Genomic DNA, 21,354 nt, shown 5'->3' with positions numbered 1-21,354 from the left:
TAGTTTACACGAAGCTCATCCCACACCCAAAAAGAAAATTTTCAGTACAGAACATACTCATATGTCTATGTGTTTTTATTCTTTTCTTGTTGCTTATGTATTTGTTCTTTTGGCACTTGCCTACAAATCGCCTGTCGGACCCTAGTCTTCCTTTGCAAGTGTTATAGAGAAGCTTGTAATCAGAACTAAAATTGGGAATATGGAAGTAATGATAAAACTGAAGCTAAGAAGGAGTGGTCCATTAAGACATTGGCACATATTCTTTTTGGTCTTCTTTGAAAATACCACAAAACAAATGACATTTAGCACGATATACCCTTCTTTAGCAATTATTGGCTATCACCTGCTCCTACCTGTATCATTCTCCATAGGGAACCAATGTAGAAAATATTTTGTGTTTCAGTGGAAAAGTAGGCACTGTCTATAGCATACCCTCAGGTTAGCAGATTCTAGCCCTATTCATTGTTTTTGAACTGCCTTGCAAGCTATTTGTTAGTAATAGCTAACTGATGGATATGTAAATGTGTCCTGTTTGGTAGTGATTTAATTGATTTTCTCCCCCTGTGGAAAATTAGTTTTGTCTCTATTTGCGATTCATCTCAATATCCCTTTACTCCAAATCATTTGTACTCTATTGACTTTTCCTTTGAACTGGTATAACATCTGCCTGCCTCCTCCATATCATATGGATAAAATAAAATTTTTAACGTGTTTATTTTTAGATCCCCATGAGTATCATGAATTTATTTTTTCCTGAAAATTATCTTTTAACACCATATTTGGAGGAATAGTAGCTTCCAGTTTCGTTTTAGTTTTGACCACATATAAAAAGATCAATAATCATTCCAAAGATAAGACAAATCATTTTTGAAGCAGGTCTAGAATTAAAAAATCTATTTCAAATAGACTATTTCTCTTTTTTCTTTTTTTCTACCATCTCTTCTTCTTCCTCTTCATTAGTAGAATCAGTTAAGTTGGACAGATGTTTTCTCCATGTAAAACAACATTAGAATTCAAAAGAATGTTTTGTATAAAGCATTAGCATTGTAAATATTTAAAAAAAAATACCTAGTCTCTGTTGATTTACTACAGTAAAGACTTTTTACATTTTGAAGTTACCCATAATCTCCATGATGGAGTAAAATGCTAAGTTATCTTGACAGGTGAATAGTCTGCCAGCATTGCAACTCCGGGCACTTTCCTGTCTTCCTGGGTTTCTTCTCCTGGGAAGAACAAAACAGAAGATATCTCCAAGAGAAGAGAAAAAGAATCCTGAGCTTAATCTCAAAATATTACTAGGGAGAAAATAAAATGCAATGCCTGTGCAACAGCCTAGAAGAAACAGGAAGATATTATTTAACTTAACGAAAATACCATGACCAAAAAAGGCCCATGTCATCTTTATTCTTTCACATTTCCTCACAGGTGAAGTACAGAGTCATTCTTGCCATTTTAATTCCACGGTTCTGCTTCAATGGTGTGAAAGCACTAGCAAAAAAATTTTTTTTTAAATCTTTTTACAAGTTTTGCTAGACTTTGTTTTTTCCCTTCTTTAGGTGTTAGGCACTCAGGTTGTTCTGACTTTTCCTCAAAGTTTTGGGTTTCTCTTTTTAAGCTAATGTTTTATATTGCTACTTTTCATTGAATTTACTGTATTTGTCTTTTTTTCCAATGAATGAAAATTAATCAAAAAAAAAAAAAAAGCTGTGTGTAGGCAGAAAATACTTTAAAATTTACGTTCATGATTTAACTTGTTTCAGGGGCTGAGGTCTTACCAGTGAAAGTTGCAAGGCCCTTGAGGAGGCATAAATCACTAGCTATAATTTCAACAGAGATCGAAGCCACGGGACTTGAATATCTTTTTTCCAGTTCTAATTGTATCCAGGATTTCTAAATTTATAGTAATGCATGGCGCAAGCAAGGAGCCCTGGTGGCATTTAACTTGGCTGCTAAACGAGAGGTTGGTGGTTTGAGCCCACCCAGGGGTACCACTGAAGATAGGACTGTAGATTTGCTTCCGTTAAGATTACAGCCAACAAAACCCCATGGAACAGTTCTACTTTGTAACACATAGGGTCACCATGAGTCCAAATGAACTCGACGACAACTATCAACTACCCGCAGAGCAGTATTTTTTAAAAATAAAAACCTTCTGATAAATAATAATGATGAGATTGTTGTGAACCTAACCCAGGTAAAAGAGGGCTCAGAGAAGTGACACTGGTAATGGAGGATAATGTTCAGAAAAGCGTGAAACCATGACTGTTGTACAGATATTAAAATTTTTTACTTATATGATATGAGGGAATCAGGCAGATGTCCTAAAGAATTCAAAGTAAGAGTTAAGAGCACAAATTTATATGGAGTAATGAAATACAGACATAAGGGCAAAACTGGATTTTTTATAGAGGGAAGGAAGTCATTTAAAACCACTACCAGAGAACAGGTGCTCTCTAAGTTAAGGTGGAATATACTCAAGGTTATACTTTGGCTCTCGTAGATTTTGTTTTCCTTCAGCTTCAGCTTGAACTTGCATATGAGCAACCGATGGTCTGTTCTGTAGTTAGGCCCTGGCCTTGTTCTGACTGATGGTATTGAGCTTCTCCATAGTCTCTTTCCACAGATGTAGATGATTTGATTCCTGTATATACATTCCATCTGGAGAAGTCCATATGCATAGTCACTGTTTCTGTTTATGAAAAAAGATATTTCCAATGAATAGGTTGTGGGTCTTGCAAAATTCTATCATGCAATCTCCGGCATCATTTCTATCACCAACAGTGTTATTTTCTAACTACTGATCCTTCTTCTTTTTTCCAAGTTTCACATTCCAATCACCAGTAATTATCAACGCATCTTGATTGTGTGTTTGATAAATTTCAGGTGGCAGAAGTTGGTAAAAATCTTCCATTCCTTCCTTTATAATTTTAGTGATTGGTATGAAAATTTGAATAATAGTTGTATTAACTGGTCTTCCTTGAGGCATATAGATTATTATCCTATCACTGACAGTGTTGTACCTCAGGATAACTCTTGAAATGTTCTCTTTAACGATGATTGCAATTCCATTCCTCTTCAATTTGTCATTCCGGAATAGTAGACCTTATGACTGTCCATTTCAAAATGGCCAATACCAATTGATTTCAGCTCTCTAATACCTAGGGTATTGATTTTTATGCATTCCACTTCATTTTTGATGATTTCCAATTTTCCTAGATTCATACTTCATACATTCCATGTTCTGATTATTAATGTATATTTGCAGCTATTTCTTTTCATTTTAAATCCTGCCACATCAGCAAATAAAGGTCCTGGAAGCTTTACTCCATCCACATCATTAAGGTCAACTCTATTTTGAGGACACAGCTCTTCCCCAGTCATATTTTGAGTGCCTGCCAACCTGAGGGTCTCATCCTCCAGGACTACATCTTTGCTACTATATCTGCTGCCATTTATAATGTTTTCACTCCCCAATTTTTTTAGAAGTAGATCACCAGGTCCTTTTTCCTAGTCTGTCTTAGTCTGGAAGCTCCACTGACACTTGTCCACCATGGGTCACCCTGATGGTATTTGAAATACTAGTGGTACAGATTCTAGCATCACAGCAATATACAAACCACCAAAGTAAGAAAACTGACAGACAAGTGACAAATGACCTTGAGTATATTCATCTGAATTTAAAGACCATCTCAAGAATAGATTTGACACATTCAACACTAATGATCGAAGACCAGACCAGTTGTGGAAAGACATCGTACACGAAGGAAGCAAAAGGTCATTAAAAAGACAAGAAAGAAAAGACCAAAATGGATGTCAGAAGAGACTCTGAAACTTCCTTTTGAACATGGAGTAACTAAAGCGAAAGGAAGAAATGATGAAGTAAAAGTGCTAAACAGAAGATTTCAAAGGGCAGCTCTAGAAGACAAAGTGTTATAATGAAATGTACAAAGACCTGGAGTTAGAAAACCAAAAGGGAAGAACACACTCAGCATTTCTCAAGCTCAAAGACCTGAAGAAAGAATTCAAGCCTCAAGTTGCAATATTGAAGGATTCTATGAGTAAAATATTGAATGATACAGGACTCATCAAAAGAAGATGAAAGGAATATACAGAGTCACTTTATCAAAAGGAATTGATTGAGGTTTAGACATTTCAGGAGGTAGCATATGATCAAGAACTGATGGTACTTAAGAAAGAAGTCCAAGCTGCACTGAAGGCACCGGCGAAAAAACAAGACTCCAGGAGTTTATGAAATACCAGTTGAGATGTTTTACAAATGAATACAGTGCTGGAAGCCCTCACTCATCTAAGCCAAGAAATTTGGATGACAGCTACCTGGCCAACTGACTGGAAGAGATCCATATCTGTACCCATTCCAAAGAAAGGTGATCTAACTGAATGAGGAAATTATCAAACAATATTATTAATATTACACATAAATAAAACCTTATGAAGACAATTCAAAAAAAGTTGCAGCAGTAAATTGACAGGGAACTGCTAGATCCAGGCTGAATTCAGAGGAGGATGTGGAGCATGGGATATCATTGATAATATCAGATGGATCTTGGCTGAAAGTAGAGAATACAAGAAAGCTGTTTTATTGACTATGCTAAGGCACTCAACTGTGTGGATCATAAGAAATTATGGATAACATTGAGAAGAATGGGAATTCCAGAGCACTTAATTGTGTTCAAGAGGAAACTGTACGCAGACCAAGAGGTAGTTGTTTGAATAGAGCAAGGGAATACTGCATGGTTTAAAGTCAGGAAAGGTGTGCATCAGGGTTGTATCCTTTCACCATATTTATTCAGTCTGTATGCTGAGCAAATAATCTGAGAAACTGGACTATATGAAGAAGAACATGGCATCAGATTTGAAGGAAGACTCATTAACAATATGTAATATGTAATATGCAGAAGACACAACCTTGCTTACTGAAATTGAAGAGGACTTGAAGCATTTACTGATGAAGATTGTGATGGTTAAGATTGTGTGTCAACTTGGCTGGCCACGATTCTCAGTGTTTTGGCAGTTGAGTGATGTTGTGATCACTTTCCAGTTGAAATGTGGTATGTGATCACCCCCATGATGGACTCTGCTGAATGGTACCAGCGGGGGTGGGGCCTGTGGCAGCTCACCACTCCCTCAGCCTTCATCTCTCCACCTTCCACCGCCTACTTCCTTCCTGCTTGCCTTGCAAAGTTTGTTGGCTTGTTCTGGATCCAGCAGCTGTCTCTTGTCTGAACTCTGGCTCTTGGGACTTGAGCTAACAGCTTACCTGTCCATCTTGGGATTTGCCGATCTTCACAGCCTGGGAGCAAGAGTCCTGCTCCCTGACCTGCCTATCTTGGGTTCGCAAGCCCCTGCAGCTGACTCAGGAGAAACCTTGAGATCTTGCCTGCCGACCTTGGGGATTCCTTGACTGTCACAACCTGTGAGTGGGATCCCTGCTCTCCAACCTGGTCATCTTGGGTTCACCAGCTTCTGTGGCTCTGTGAATTGGGAAAGGACTCTATCCTGATCCAAGGACTTGGGACATTCCAACCCCTACAATCACGTGAGGTGTTTCCTTAGTATAAATCTCTCTCTCTAAATTTATACATATTACTGGTTTTGCTTCTCTAGAGAACCCAGCCTAAGAGAAAGATCAAAGACCACAGCCTTCAGTATGGATTACACCTCAACATAAAGAAAACAAAAATCCTCAACAACATGATAAATGGAGAAAATACTGAAGTTGTCAAAAATTTCTTTTTCCTTGGATCCACAATCAACACCATGGAAGCAGCAGCCAAGAAATCAAACTATGTATTGCACTGGGCAAATCTGCTGCAAAGGTGTCTTTAAAGCGTTAAAAAGCAAATACAACACTTTGAGGACTAAGATGTGCCTGACCCAGGCCATGGTATTCTCAACCATCTCATATGCATGCAAAAGCTGGGCAATAAATAAGGAAAACCGAAGGTGAATTTGAATTACGGTGTTGGTGAAGAATATTGAATATACCATGGACTAGCAGAAGAATGAACAAATCTGTCTTGGAAAAAGTACAGCCGGAATTCTTCTTAAAAGCGAGGATGACGAGACTTTGTCTCATGAACTTTGGACATGGTATCAGGAGGGACCAGTCGCTGGAGAAGGGCATCATGCTTGGTAAGGTAGAAGGTCAGTGAAAAAGAGGAAGGCCGCCTATGACGTGGATTGACACAGTGGCTGCAACAATGGGCTCAAACATAGCAATGATTGTGAGGATGGCACGGAACCAGGCAGTGTTTTGTTCATTTGTGCACAGGGTCACTTTGCTATGAATCGGAAGCAACTGAATGCCACCTAACAACAACAACACAACAACAATCAGATTATAGCATTTACATATATATCAGTCGCCTACAACTTTCAGAGTTGCAAAATAGCTCGAAGTCAATGAACAGAGTTAGCATCTGATAACCTGTAAGAGTAAGTTATAATTGATGTATAATTTTCCACTGAAGAAATAATTTTCTCTAGAAGGTAAAGAAGATAATACCTCATAAGCAGACTAAATCAAGTTAATTTCTGCAACTCAGTTCTCCCCTGGGCTCAGAGTGCCACACCCTGGCAGGTATTGATATATGGAAAGATACCTGATCAAATTTAAACACAAAGTGGTTTCACAGGATGCTTAGATAATGGTCACAGTGACCATCTGCACTCCTCAAAATAATCTTACTCAGGAAGAGTGCTGTCTGGGTGCTATTGACAAAAAGAGATTTTTGCAAGATAGACAAAGAAAATACATGTAAGCTTCGTGGCTCTCATCTTATGGAGAAGCCCTGTTGGCACAGTGGTTAAGAGCTCAAATAATAACCAAAAAGCTGACAGTTGGAATTCACCAGCCGATCCTTGGAAACCCTATGGGGCAGTTCTACTGTGTCGTATAGGGTATCTATGAATCAGAATCGACTCAATGGCAACTCGGTTTTGGATGAAAATAGTGGTGTACCCTCAAATCCCAAAACATGACCGAAGATTTTGGGTAAGGGGACAAACTTGAATTGATATAGTTCATTTTGCTGACTAATTAATCTGTTCTTTAAAATGATAAACAGTAATAATAATTAAAAAAAAAGTTGCCATCGAGTCAATGCCAACTCATAACGACCCTATAAGACAGAGTAGAACTACCCCATAGCATTTCCAAGGAGCATCTGGTGGATTTGAACTGCTGACCTTTTCGTTAGCAGCCATAGCACTTAACCACTACACCACCAGGGTTTCTAATAATAATTAGTGCATGGAAAATTAGGTTTGGATAGAAGCCACTTAGTCTGGTAAAGTTCATGAGCACTGGCTTCTGCTACTTGTTTTGGGGTTGTAAATGCGGACTCTCAGACCCATCTAGAAGTGCACATTATTGATTCGTCTCTGCAGGAGACTTTGGCTAACATTTCCCCATGGCATATGCTTATTTGGCAATTGAAAAATTTTCAAGTTCATTTTGAGGTCTACTTCAAGCAATTGTCAAAAAATTTCTCTTTCTCTATTGCCAGTTCAACTTTAGCATCCCAAACAACTTGAGATGAAATCGATTTTGTAAAACAGTGCAACCTGTTGGGAAGGAAAATGACACATGACAAAAGCTTTTTGTTGTTATTTTTCTTAAATCTAGAAAAAAAATAATGGAAGAAAAAAATACTTTTGCTTATCGTTATTCATCTCATTAGAGTTTGGGGTTTTAATAGAGGAAACAGAGTCCTGTTGGTACGTGCAGGGTGAAAATGAGTGCCTGATAATTGATGTATATATTCCTCCCATGGTAGAGCTGCAGAAAAGCTGGAGGGGTTTTAACAGATGCTGCTTCTTCTAGTATGACATGGGTTATTATTCCTATTATCATTTAGTCTTCCATCTGAGGAGAACAGGGAGAACTGTCACAGTAGGGGGAAAAGAAAGAAGCAATAAGAATGAATGTTTTTCCCTAGATGACAAGAATTTATCCTGAGAAGTTTGGAATACAATTTTGGTAGAGTAAAAACAGAATAGGTCTGAAATTGCTCAACCAAGGCACTTCCTTGAGATCATCATAAATTAGTGAAGCTGTCCCATAGGCACCTCTACTGAAAATAAATGGATGCAAAATATTTGGAGGTTCAGTAGAAATGTTTTAAACTAATCTTTATTCTTAATTAAATCATATTAATCTTCTGAAAATAAGATGGTATAGTCTAGCATCGATTTCAGTGAAAAATCCACTGGTGTGGCTGAGGAAGGAAAGAATTCCTGCCAAACATTTATTGGAAATAAACAGAAGGAGATAAACGCTTGTGATAGGGGAATCGAAGAAATTAGCTAATCCATTCTTTTTTTTTTTTTTCTGTATCTTCAAAAGCTACTAAGTGCATGTGATGGTTAAGATTGTGTATCAACTTGGCTGGGCCATGATTTTCAGTGTTTATATGTGATCGCTCCCATGATGGAATCTTGCTGCGAGTAGCCAATCTGTTGAAGGAGAGGTTCCTTTGGGGTGTGGCCTGCATCTGAATATAAGCAAATGTCCTGGCTTTTTGCTAGCTCTGGATCCTGCGGCTGTCTCCTGTTTGTCTGACCTCCAGTTCTTGGGACTTGAGCCATCAGATTATCTGCCAGTCTTGGGATTCGTTGATCTTCACATCCTGTGAGCAGGAGCCCTGTGCTCTGACCTGCCGATCTTGGGCTTCCCAGCCCCAGCTATGTGAATCAGGAGAAGGGTTGCAGTCTTGTTAGCCAATCTTGGGATTCATAGACATTCACAGCCTGTGAGCAAGAGCCCTGCTCTCCGACCTGCCAGTCTTGGGTTCACTGGCCCCTTTGGCTACATGAATTGAGAAAAGCTTCTATCCTGACCCACAGACTTGGGACATTCCAGCCTCTACAATTGCATTAGCCATTTCCTTGGTATAAATCTCTCTCTCTATATGCTTTACTGGTTTTGCTTCTCTGGAGAACCTAGCCTAAGACAATGCATTAAAACAAAGATACTTGATAGACATACAGGCAAAAGAGTTGGGACAAATGCTCTACCGTTTACAAATAGGTATAGTGAAATATTTTTGATCCTATGAATGCTTTGTGATGCTATTACACAAGCAAAGAGATTTAGAAATTAACTACATGTCACTTCCTTCTTGTTTTTCACTTCCTCCATTCCAGGAAATAGTCATTGGTGTTCCATGTGACTGGTTTAAATAAGAGGATGACTGGAAATGTATATTAAATTTAATGACATGGAATTCATTGGTGATCTTATTAGTAGCTGCTTTAAAGCCAGATTGAACTCAGGCCTTTTGGTGTAAATAAAAAAAGAAAATATCAGTTAGCCTAACTGAAGATATTTCTAGAGCAACAGGGCATCCTAAAACACTGCCAGGGTTATGCTGGCTATTTGTGAGATTAAAACTTTTTCTTACTCCTGACACTTCTGTCCATTGGTCATCAAAAATACTTTTGATCAGTCTGTCACTTGACCAAAATTCATCCAGATGTTTATTTCTTTCCTTTTCTGTTCCAGTTGGGCTCAGTTTGCAGTGCTTCAAGAGACAAATTCTCAGAGTTGTGATCGGTAAACCTGGGTTCTGGTCTTATTCATCTATGGTTTTCTATCCTGCAAAAAATTTTTTAAAATTTTAGAAATAAGTGAGTTGGCAACCTCACAGGGTTGTTGTGAGTTGCAAATGAGCTGATTGGTGCAAACGTGCACTTTAGTGACTTGCTATACAAATCTAGGTGTTGCTGTTCTTAGGGTTAAGATTGCTTTTATAACTATTATGTTCCTAAAGAGACTCCAGAAGCATATCTGCTGACTGTTAAAATCGCAGTAGTCACATTGCCTTTGATTCTTCTGCCACATTAGCCAGTATTGCATTTGAACAACGACTTACTTTTCTACTGTTTGAAAATATAGCAGCCAATCTAGAATTAAGCTCCCTAAATGAAATCGGCACTATAAACATATAACAAATACCTATTTCTATTTAGGTACTGTGTTTGAGGAATTTGTAGTCTATTTGAAGGAAGACTGACAGGTAAACAAATAATTTTCCTGCAATATGATTAAGGGTATTTCCAATAAAGAACCAACAAACTCAGCTGTAGGCTCAGGAAAAGTATAATGAAGGCTGTCTGTAACATCCCTAAATTTAACTTATTTAACTTGTAAATTTAACTTATTAATTTAACTTAACTTGTTCTGGGCCCTAAATGAGGTATCCAGTGTCTTGATGACTTTTTTTCTCAGTTTAGTAGCATAATAACATGAGAAGTTGAGGCTAAATTGATAACAGGAATAAGTGTTGGGGTTCAATAAGCAGCTAGTGATCGACAGAATTCAGGTGCAGCATTGAGAGCCTTTAGGGCTAAAATCTGAAAAGTATTCTTTGGATTTGCCATTTAGGAAATGACTGGTGATCTTAAAAAGTGTACTATTAGTAACAATGGAGTCCCTGGGTAGTGCAAAGGGTTAACGGGCTCAGCTGCTAACGGAAAGCTTTGTGGTTCAGAGTCCATCCACAGGCATTTTGAAAGGAAGGTCTGGTGAATTACTTCCAAAACATCAGTCATTGAAAACCCTGTAGAGCACACTTCTACTCTGACCCACATGGGGCTACCATGAGTTAGAGTCAACTTGATGGCAACTGGTTTTTATTAGCACAATACCAAAAATCCAAACCTGTTACATTGAATTCATTCCAACTCATAGTGACCCTGTAATTTTAGGGGAATGAAGGTGGAACAATACTTTGACCATTTATTATGGAATGGACGTAACTTTAAGAGGAGCCAGGGAAAGAAGGGAAAGTTAATTTGTTGCTACCTGCCGACATCCATTTGCTAGAGCTCCCATTAAAAAAATATCACAAACTGGGTGGCTTTAAACAGAAAAGTGTATAAGAACAGAAATGTCTCCCAGTTCTGCAGGCTAATAGTCTGAATTCAGGGTGTTAACAGGATCGTGCTCTCTCTGAAGGTCCTTGGAGACAATCCTTTCTTGTCTCTTCTGGCTTCCGGTGGCCCCAGGAGTTCCTTGGCTTGTAGCTACAGCAATCTCTGCCTCTGTTCTCACGTGGCAGTCTTTCCTTTGTCTGTCTCTCTGCATCTCTTCTCCTATTTTATGAGGATACCACTATGACTGTATTAGGATACACCCTACTCCTATACAACCTCATGTTAACCGATAACATCTTCAAAGACTCTGTTTCCAAACACGGTCACATTCACAAGTACCAGGGCCTAGGGCTTCTTTAACACACATTTTTGGAGGACACAATTCAACCCATAACATTGCCCATCCTTGTGGTCTTGGAGGTGGTATCTGAAGGCATGTAAAAAATGGTAGCATGAGAATAAAATATGGCTAATCACAGATGGTGTCTATAATAATCTTTTATGTTGGTTATGAGGAAGAATTTTACATTAATAGTAATATTTTTTCTTATTATATAGTGAAAAATTTAATTACACTATCATTGTTTTAAAGGTTGGGCTTATCACTTGTCAAAGCAATCCAAATGGGAAAAATCTCCTTTTCCCTACCTAAATGCTATCTACTTCTCCCTGTGACCCTCTCTAGGCTGAGAATGGAGAGTTTTCCTATCAGACTGGCATAAAAAAGTATCTCAAGCACAGCTATTACTTTCATTCTTTCTAGTGCAAGGACTTGGTGCAAAGATAGAACAGGTTGCCTTAGGGAGTAGTGAGCTCCACATCACTGGTGTTGTTTGAGTTGCTGAGAGTCAGTCAGATTGATGTCAGGACTAGATGATTTTAGAGGTCCTTCCCTTCCTGATAGTCTATGAATTTTATATTTCCAAATATCTTTAGAGCTTGAATGCAGGCCACATGTCAAGTTAAGAGTAAATAGATATGAACTGTTAACAAAGTAAGCAGTGAAGTGGAATATTATTTTTGCTGGCAGGGTTTGCCAAGGATAATCTGCTTCATGAAAACTGAGAGCTGATTATATTTACTGTTTATTGTTGCTCATTTTAGCAGATTTTGTCTTGTGCTCAACTTCTCAGTTATATTTTTAAGAAGGACAAGAAAAAGAAGACTAGAGCTTAGTGATGTTATGTCTGTAGAACGTTAAGAGTAAGTAATCCTTTGTATTCATGGAGCATTCTAGAGAAATTGACTAGATTCATCTTCCTCTCAATCTGCCTGTGTTTGATTAATGCTTTCTTCTCCTCCCATCATCTCCTTGTCCCTTCTATTATCTACCTTCTTCCAGATGAGGAAACTAAGTTAGAATAGTTGTGAATGCGCCAAGGTTATGGAGAGAATCAATGGAGAGAAATCACCATATACATAAAAAAAAAAAAATACACGTCAATAACAGAATGATCGAGGGTGATTCATCAAGATCACATCTTAATGCTGACATTTGGCCTTGTGCTTAGCATTTTTGCATGTGTTGTGCTCTAAGCATATTTTCTATTCAGTACAAATTGAATTACTCCTGATACCCACGTGTTATTACTTGCAGAACAACTAAACAAAGATTGTAAATGGTTAAAGTCAAATTTGTATTAGCTAGCTCATTTCTCCTGCCAAAAAATTTGAATATTGTTTTTACCAAGAATAAATTTCTTAATATTTTCATTTTTCTGAAAGAGAAGTATGATAGAAGAGGCAGAACAATGAATTTTGGTGGAAAAGAGGCAACAAATATTGTTTTCAGCTTTCAGCTTCATTAAAGTCAGGAAGGGAAGAAGTCACAACAAAGAGACAGAAACCTTTCAGTGTGTCTTGTGTATTTGCCAGAAAAAGATCAACAAAACTATTCAACAATTTATTTCATGAGAGCGAATAGTAGGAAATCACAAATAATTTGACTCAGGTTTTGTCAGTGATTTTATTTGTACTTCCTTTTCTGAATTAAGGCTAGTTTTAGTTTAAGTAAATAAGCTCACTTTAGAATATGACATTTGAACATAATCAAAAGTTTAGTTAGAATATGTTTCTCTCTGGTAAGCAGGAATGATAGAGTAGAAAGTTAGTGACGCTACAGGACAGGGTAGAACTGCCCCATAGGGTTTCCAGGGAGCAGCTGGTAGAGTTGAACTGCCAACCTTTTGGTTAGCAGCCAAGTTCTTAACCACTGGGCTACCAGGACCTGAGGATAGTTCAATAGAATTCAGTTCAACAAATACTTACTAAATGTCTGCTATGTTTCAAACAGTAGTCTAGGTATTGGTCGTATAGAAATGGAAGCTATATTCACTATTCTCAAGGCTACCTGTCCTGTGGAGAAAATTTGTTGCCTTGTGGAATGTGTTAATCTTTCTTTAAAACCTGAGTCTCATAGATCCTAATTTTTAAAGCTATTTCTGTTTTCAAAATTGTATTTTCTTTTCATCTTGGTTGAAGGGACTCACCAGCTCTGTTATCAATTTTCACAGCATTATATAAAAGACTAGGTTCTGAAAATGTCTTAATGAGAAACTCTGTCACTATTTCCCTTAAATGCAATGTTAAACTTCAAAACTTTTTAGTAGAACAGCCATTTCCTCAGTCTCCAGCCTTTCTCAACTTGCTTAATGTATATGCCTAGATTTTGCTGGGAGTCTTATTCCAGAATTACTTCACATCTTTCATTATAAATAATATATAACAAAACACCAGAAGGATCAACAGTAAGATGAGAACAAAGACTCCAAATTTACAGTTTCTAGTTACTTCCTTGGGTTTTTTTAGTTACTTCCTCACCAGACCTCAGGAAAGTAGTCCAGGAACATAAAAAGAGAGAGAGAGAGAGAGAGAGGGAGACAGCCAATTAATTTGCAAGAAACCAGAAAACTTAGAGAGTTTGTAAGAAACCAAGATAGCATTTTCTCTCTGCTATTAGAAAAGGCAGGAGACCCTGGGGTGAAATGGTTAATGCGCTTGATTTAACTGTTAACTGAATAAAAGATGAGAGGTACTAGTCCACTCGCTGGTATCCCAGAATAAAGACCTGGTGATCTGCTTTCAAAAAATAAGCCATTGAAAACCCTGTGGAGCATTTGACACATGTGGGGTCCCTATGAGGAGAGGTAGAGTTGATGGCAACTGGTTTATGAGAAAAGACAATATCAAATACTTGGATATTATCTTTTCTCACAAGATTCAGACCTCAGTACTTCACTATACTGCAATAACAGTGAAACCAAAGACAAATAACTGTATTATTGTTGTTAGTTGCCTTCAAGTCAGCTCTAACTCATGGCAACCTTACATATGACAGAAAGAAGTGTTGCCTGGTCCTGTGCCATCTTTGTGATCATTCATATATTTGAGCACATTGTTATGGCTATTGTGTAGTGCCTCCCAACATAGGAGGCTCATCTTCCAGAACTGTATTGGACAATATTCTGTCATGATCCATAAGGTTCTCATTGGCTTATTATTGGAAGTAGATCTTTAGGCCTTTCTGCCTTAGTCTGGAATCTCTGCTGAAACCTGTCCATCATGGATGACCCTGCTGGTATTTGAAATACCAGGGACATAGCTTCTGGCATCATAGCAACATGCAAGCCACCACAGTACTACAAACTAACAGATGGGTGGTGAAGTGGGAATGCAAGATATAAAAACAAATAACGAAAGTTAGCAAGTGCAATCATTGGGCAACTCATCTAATTAATGTTTATGCCAATTAAGTACGAAGGTCCTTCCTTTGAGTGATTTATCCTGAGAAATAAATTTTGCTTAGAGGCATAAACAAAATCAGCCAACTTAATACATTAAATGGGTCCTGGCTGAGGGGACTCTTTCCCCATAGATTTTAAAAATACTTGTTCAGTAAATATTTACATGGCATTTGTTATATGACAGGCACTATTTCAGATGATTTTTAACTAATATTTATTTAAATCTCACAACAATTCTATTAGGTATTAGTATCACCATCATGTTGTAGATGAGAAAACTGAAGCCCTGGTAAGTTAAATCATTTGCCCAGGTTAAAAGCGCTAACAAATGGTGGAGCAGATGTGAAAACTGGCAGAGCCTGTTTTCTGAAGAATGAGCCATGCTGTATGGTTAGCTCCATATTGGTTTGGTATTAAAGGGCAGACTTTCTCATGTTGGGCTCTATATTTTCAGAGTATTTCAAGAATCACTAATTCATTAGCTGTCCTTAAAAGGGAAAGGTATTGTAACCATTCTCATTTATGTGTTTTTCTTTATGTTCACGAAGTTGGCCAATTTTGTAGCAAGGCTTTGGAATTTGATTCCCAGCTCTGCCTCATACTACCTGTGTCATTTTGGGCAAAACTTTAATTTCTAAGCCTTGACTTTCTTATCCTTCACTGGTGTTAATAATAGAGCCTATTTCACAGGTTTTTTTTTTGCTAGAATAAAAGAAGAAAATATGGAATCCACATATAACACCTAACAAAATCCTTCAAATGTTAAATCAAGTTCCCAAGAAAGGTTAAAGCAAACAGAAATTAAAACAAGACTAACACTGGTATGTGAAAATGTTGATTGAGGCTGACTGCATGTTATGAAATCAAATACAAAAATTGCAAGTAAACTTAAAGAAATTAAAACATTTTAATCACCTATGCCTCTGCACCAAGACTGAACATTTCATTAAAACTAATTATGTATTTGGCAAATAGAAAACAATTAAATGTATAAATCTATTACTCTTCACCTGTATAAATATTATATAATACGCAAGATATAGCCTTAATTCTTTAGTTTAATTGATATGTGTTTTCATGAGTAATTGATTATAAAAAGTGAGTTTAATATAAGCTCAGAGCCCTGGTGACGCAGTGATTAAGAGCACGGCTGCTTACCAAAAGGTCAGCAGTTCAAATCCTCCAGCTGTTCCTGTGGAGCAGTTCTATTCTGTCCTGTAGTGTTGCTGTGAGTCGGATTCGACTCGATGTCAATGTTTAATACAAGTTTGTCCTATTCAATCCTTTTTGAAAATGCCTAAGACCAAGGACATCAAAATGTTACCATGAATAATAAAAACAAAACAAAAAAAACCCAAAACCCATTGCTGTTGAGTCGATTCTGACTCATGGGGACCCTACAGGACAGAGTAGAGCTGCCCCATGCAGTTTCCAAGGAGCACCTAGTAGACCCAAACTGCCAAGCTTTTGGTTAGCAACCGTAGCTTTTAACTACCATACCACCAGGGTTTCCACCACGGATAATGGTGCCTGCAAAATAAATCACTTGGTGCAAGGATTCTTAAGGCAAATATTTTAATTGATTAAATACATAGTTAACTTTGAAAGTAAGCTTTTTTCTTTTCCTTAAAATCTTACTAATATAATATTGAGGTATAGCTATAATGGCATTTATTTCGCTTTTTAAAATACTGTTTCACATTTGACTACTTTTGTCCTTTTAATGAAATAACTTGGGAGATTTTATATTTATTGTAACAATATTGCTGTGATCCAAAATATCTTTGAACCTTTTCTTTTTTTTTTTTGAAATTTCCTTCATAGTTTTTGACACATTCATTGGAGCTAAGTAACTGTGTTGATTCTTCACCCTTTTCAAAAGGATTTAAGTTTTAGACAGCACCCAAAGTCATCCAAAACCAAATTTATAGGAAAAGATGGATGAAAATGATCAAACATTATCTTTATAATAAGAAGTAGAGTTGGCATGCAGTTACAATATATGGTTATAAAGAAGTGAGATGTTGCTAACCACTTCCAGGCTGATATACTATTATCAGCAAGAACTTGCTAAGGTCCAGTATGTTTAAGCCACTGTGTTGTTGTTAGTTGCTGTCAAGCCGATTCCGCATCACTCACAGTATTTTTGTTTAATCTTCACAGCAACCCAATATTATATTTTCCATTATTCAGATGAAAACATTGAGGCTTAGAGGCTTAGGTAACATTCTTAAAGTCATATAGCAAAAGATATTACAAGATTTCAAATTTAGGATTTTATCAATCTAAAACCTATGCTTTTTCCACTATTGATACTGTTCTGAACTAATATCTCCCAAATGCTTCAATCGTTGTGAGTAAAGACAGTGCTAATGGAGAAAATACATAATCTTCTTAGGGCAATAGGAATTTGGCTGTACAATTTCTGATATGTTTGTAAAAAGAGTTCCCATTACTTTCTGGACATGGTCCTTATAAACTGATAACTTTACAAATTCAAAAGCAAATAATAGTACGGATTTTATACAAATATTATGCTGTGTAGAGGATTTATTCATTTACGTGAACTGAACTATGAGCTATTAGATATGATAAAATGTAATATGTCTTTTAATATCTACAGTTACAGCAATGATTAAGTTAATAAAAACATTTATAGACATTTTAATAGTTACTCTTTCATTTATAATTACCATGACTCAAGAAAGCAGGTACTTTAAATATGCTTACATGAAATATTCATTTTTTACCATGCCCTTTCCTCTAAAATTCTTGAGCACTTTTGCTTAAACCAGACAAAACCAACTGCCATCCAGTCTATTCTAACTCATAGAGGCCCTGTAGTAGAACAGTCCCATAAGGTTTCCAAGGCTGTAATCTGTCTTAGAAGAAGTGCAACCAGAGTGCTCCTTAGAAGCAAGGATGGGGAGACTACATCTCACATACTTTGGACAGGTTGTCAGGAGGGATCAGTCCCTGCAGAAGGACATCATGCTTGATAAAGTACAGGGTCAGTGGAAAAGAGGAAGGGCCTCAATGAGATAGATTGAAACAGTGGCTGCAACAATGGACTCAAGCACAACAATGATCCTGAGCCTGGCACAGGACCAGGCAGTGTTTCGTTCTGTGGTACATAGGGTCATTAGGAGTTGGGACCAGCTCAATGGCACCTAACAAAAACAGCCTTTACAGAAGCAGACTGCCACATCTTTCCTCTACAGAGCAACTGGTGGGTTCAAACTGCCAATCTTTGGGTTGGCAATCAAGCACTTAACCAGTGTGCCATCAGGGCCCCTTACTTTTGCATACTGATATTAAATCCTGATTTTCTTAGCCCTTTTTCTCTAATCTCTTTGCTAATCTTTTTTTTTTTTTTTCTTTCCTGCTTGAATTAGGCTCTTTAAAATGTGTATTCCCTGGGTCTGTTATTGAACCATCTTTTTCCTTACTCTTTTTGTTGTCAAGTTCACCTGGGTACCCACATGAGGGTTCTGCAGGTACCTCAGAGTAACTCGTCTCAGCCTAAGTTAGTGCTCCTTCCTTTTGCAAACTTGCTTCTGCACCAGGGCTTGCTTTCTTGGTGAATGGTATTACCATACACCAAAATCAGGCAAAGAACAAAACAAAATGCAAAAATAAAACTCAGATTCATCTTGGACCCCCATCTGGCAGTCATGTGTAGCCCACACTAGACCAAGCCTCTGTCCAGAGCTGTGGATAAAACTGAAAAGTTTCTACCTTCAATGCTTTATTTTCACCTAGCAATATGTCCTCAGCTGCTGTTGTTTCTTTCCTTCTGGGCTCCCTGTCACCTTGACAGCAGCCTGATAAAGTAATCTTTGCTGAGGCAGTAAAAATAATAGTAATAATAATAAATAATAAGAGCCCTGGTGCATAGTGGTTAAAGAGCTTGGCTGCTAACCAAGAGTTCAGCAGTTTGAATTCGCCAGCCACTCCTTGAAAACCCTATGAGGCAGTTCTACTTTGTCCTATAGGTTTGCTATAAGTCAGAATCGACTCGATGGCAATGAGTTCTTACCATGTTTTGAGTGGTTACCATATACTAGTCATATACTTGCTAGGCACAGTGTGTACATAATCTCTTCCTTTATCAACTTTTCTGTAAAGCCAGTATCAATACCTCATTTTACAGATCGTGAGACTGAGGTTCAGAGAGGCTCAAGGAGGCCCAAGCCTGTCATGTAATGGGAGACTAAGGCCAATTTTGGTCCCATGTCAAGAATATTTCAAAACCAGAGATATCTGCACTATCCCATGTTACCTTGGCTTACTGGTTTATCCCTTCCAGAATTTTTTTCCATTTAAACGAGGAACTTATAGAAACTCTGTCTTAAAAGAAAGGAGCATATCTTTAAGCATAGATTTTCAGGAACTGCAGATTTTGATTTACTTTACCTGCATTTCCCCATCAAAATTTTACCTATTGCCTTCCTCTCTTCCAAGGGCTGTTAGAAGGTTTGTGTCTGAAGATGAGGGATATGGTGGCAGGGCTCCTTCCAACTGCTACCAAGACAAAAAAAATTGTCTTTCTACAGGTGAGCTAGCTTGTGACCATATTGTTTTATGTTCAGTTTGCAATTATCACAAAAGCCTTTTAAGTGGTTTAACCAAGTCTGATTTAATTTTCAGAAAATGTCTGGAGGTAGGCAATCAGATTGGTGCACAGATGCAACAGTTTCTTTAAGGACCCAGGCCCTAACCCTTGACTCTACAATTCTTAGTGAATTGGATTTTTACCTCATGGTCAAAAGAACCTGCTGTAGCTCCAGTCATCAAACCTTTATTCCAGATAAGAAAGGAAAGAAGAGGTCTAGCCACATCTATGTCTTTTTATTGAAAACACAAAAGCTTTCCTAGAAACCTCCAGCAGATTTTCAAGTACATTTCATTGCCTTGAATTGTGTCATGTAGACAATTCTAGCTGTAGAACAGGCCAGGAAAGCAGGATTATTCTCTGGGGCTGGTAGTCATGTAGATGGGGATAATGGGTATTAGATAGGCATCTGCCAAATTTTATAAATCTTGATTTCTCTCATCTCTATTCATCTTGGTGTGGCCTTTGACATCTTTGGGCTGTCACAACAAAATACCATAAACTAGGTGGCTTATAAGAGCAGAAATTTAATTGTCTCATAATTCTGGAAACTAGAAGTCCAAATCAAAACGTTGGCCAGGCCGTGCTCTTTCTGAAGTCTCTAGAGCAAGATTCTTTTTTGCCTCGTCTAGCGTCTGGTAGATTCAGATGTAACTCGGCTTGTAGATACATCTTTACATGGCCATCCTTCCTCCATCTGTGTCTCCCTCTGTGTCTGTTCTCCTCTTTTATAAGGATACCAGTCATAGGGTTGTTATAAGTTGGAATTGACTCATTGGCAATGGTTTGGAGCCCTGGTGGTGCAGTGGTTAAGAGTTCAGCTGCTAACCAAAAGGTCAGCAGTTTGAATCCACCAGCCACTCCTTGGAAACCCTATGGGGCAGTTCTACTCTCTTATGAGTCAGAATCAACTAGATGGCAATGGGTTTTGGTCATATAGGATTAAGATCCACCCTACTCCAGTATTACCTCATGCTAATTTAACTGGTGATATTTTCAAAGACCCTATTTCCACACAAGGTCACATTTACAAATACAGTGGCTAGGACTTCAACATATCTTCTTGGGGAACACAATTCAATCCATAGAAGTCATTTTTGTATCTCTAATAACTATCACAATACCTGATATATTAAGTGTTTAATAATTTTTTGTTTGTTGAATAAAACTTTAAATCTATGAAGTCTTCCCAAATTAACCTTAAAAATAGCCTCAGTGGAGTGTTTAAAGTGAGAAAAAATAATCAAAAGGGAGACAGAAAGAAAAAAGAATGATAAAAAAATGAGAAGAAATGAAGTAGCCCAAGTTTCTAGAAATCCTGGAAAGAAACAAAATTCCTGGGCCAAAAGACAAAGCCAATCTAGTTCAAGGGGAGAAAAGTTGTCCTGACTTTTGAGCCATGATTATGGTGAAACTTCAGCGCATGATTGTCCATACTCTACACTGTGGTACCTGGCAGCACCTGCAGACACACCTAAGCTGTGTTGGAATGGGCACTGGCGAGCACCTAAGTCATATCAGGGTCCATTTCTAAGCTTGGTTCTGGATATGTGCAAGAGAAGGGAAGCTTTAGGGTCAAATACCACTTCTCTAATGAGGAAAAAAAAAAAAGTTGCCATTGAGTTGATTCTAACTCATAGAGACCCTATAGGACAGAGTAGAACTGTCTCATAGGGTTTCCAAGGAGCAGCTGGTGGAGTCGAACTGCCAACCTTTTGGTTAGCCATAGCTCTTAACCACTGTGCCACCAGGGCTCCATTAATGAGGAAATGTACCAGTAAAATATGTTTTCTTTCCCAAAGTACAAAAGGTTTACCAATATCCCTACCCAATGTTCCCCCCTGTTCACACGTGATGCTCACGTACACACTCTCTCAGCCCTCCAGACTGTAAGAGTGTGGTCTGACTTGTCCCTTACTTTGAATCAATGACTCTCTGCCATTGCACTCAGGTAGGCCCCAGGGTCTCACTGCAACCACCACTAAGCCCATTAGAGTATAAATAGCAGTATGAGAAGTCTCAGTTCAATTGACAGTTCCATTTTATTGCGGGTCATGGTGGCAAAGGATTTATCTAGGGTAGAATTCCCAAGTGACC

Source organism: Elephas maximus, chromosome 11, assembly GCF_024166365.1.
Source record: "Elephas maximus indicus isolate mEleMax1 chromosome 11, mEleMax1 primary haplotype, whole genome shotgun sequence".
Taxonomy (NCBI): Eukaryota; Metazoa; Chordata; class Mammalia; order Proboscidea; family Elephantidae; genus Elephas; species Elephas maximus.
This window is presented reverse-complemented; position numbering follows the sequence as displayed.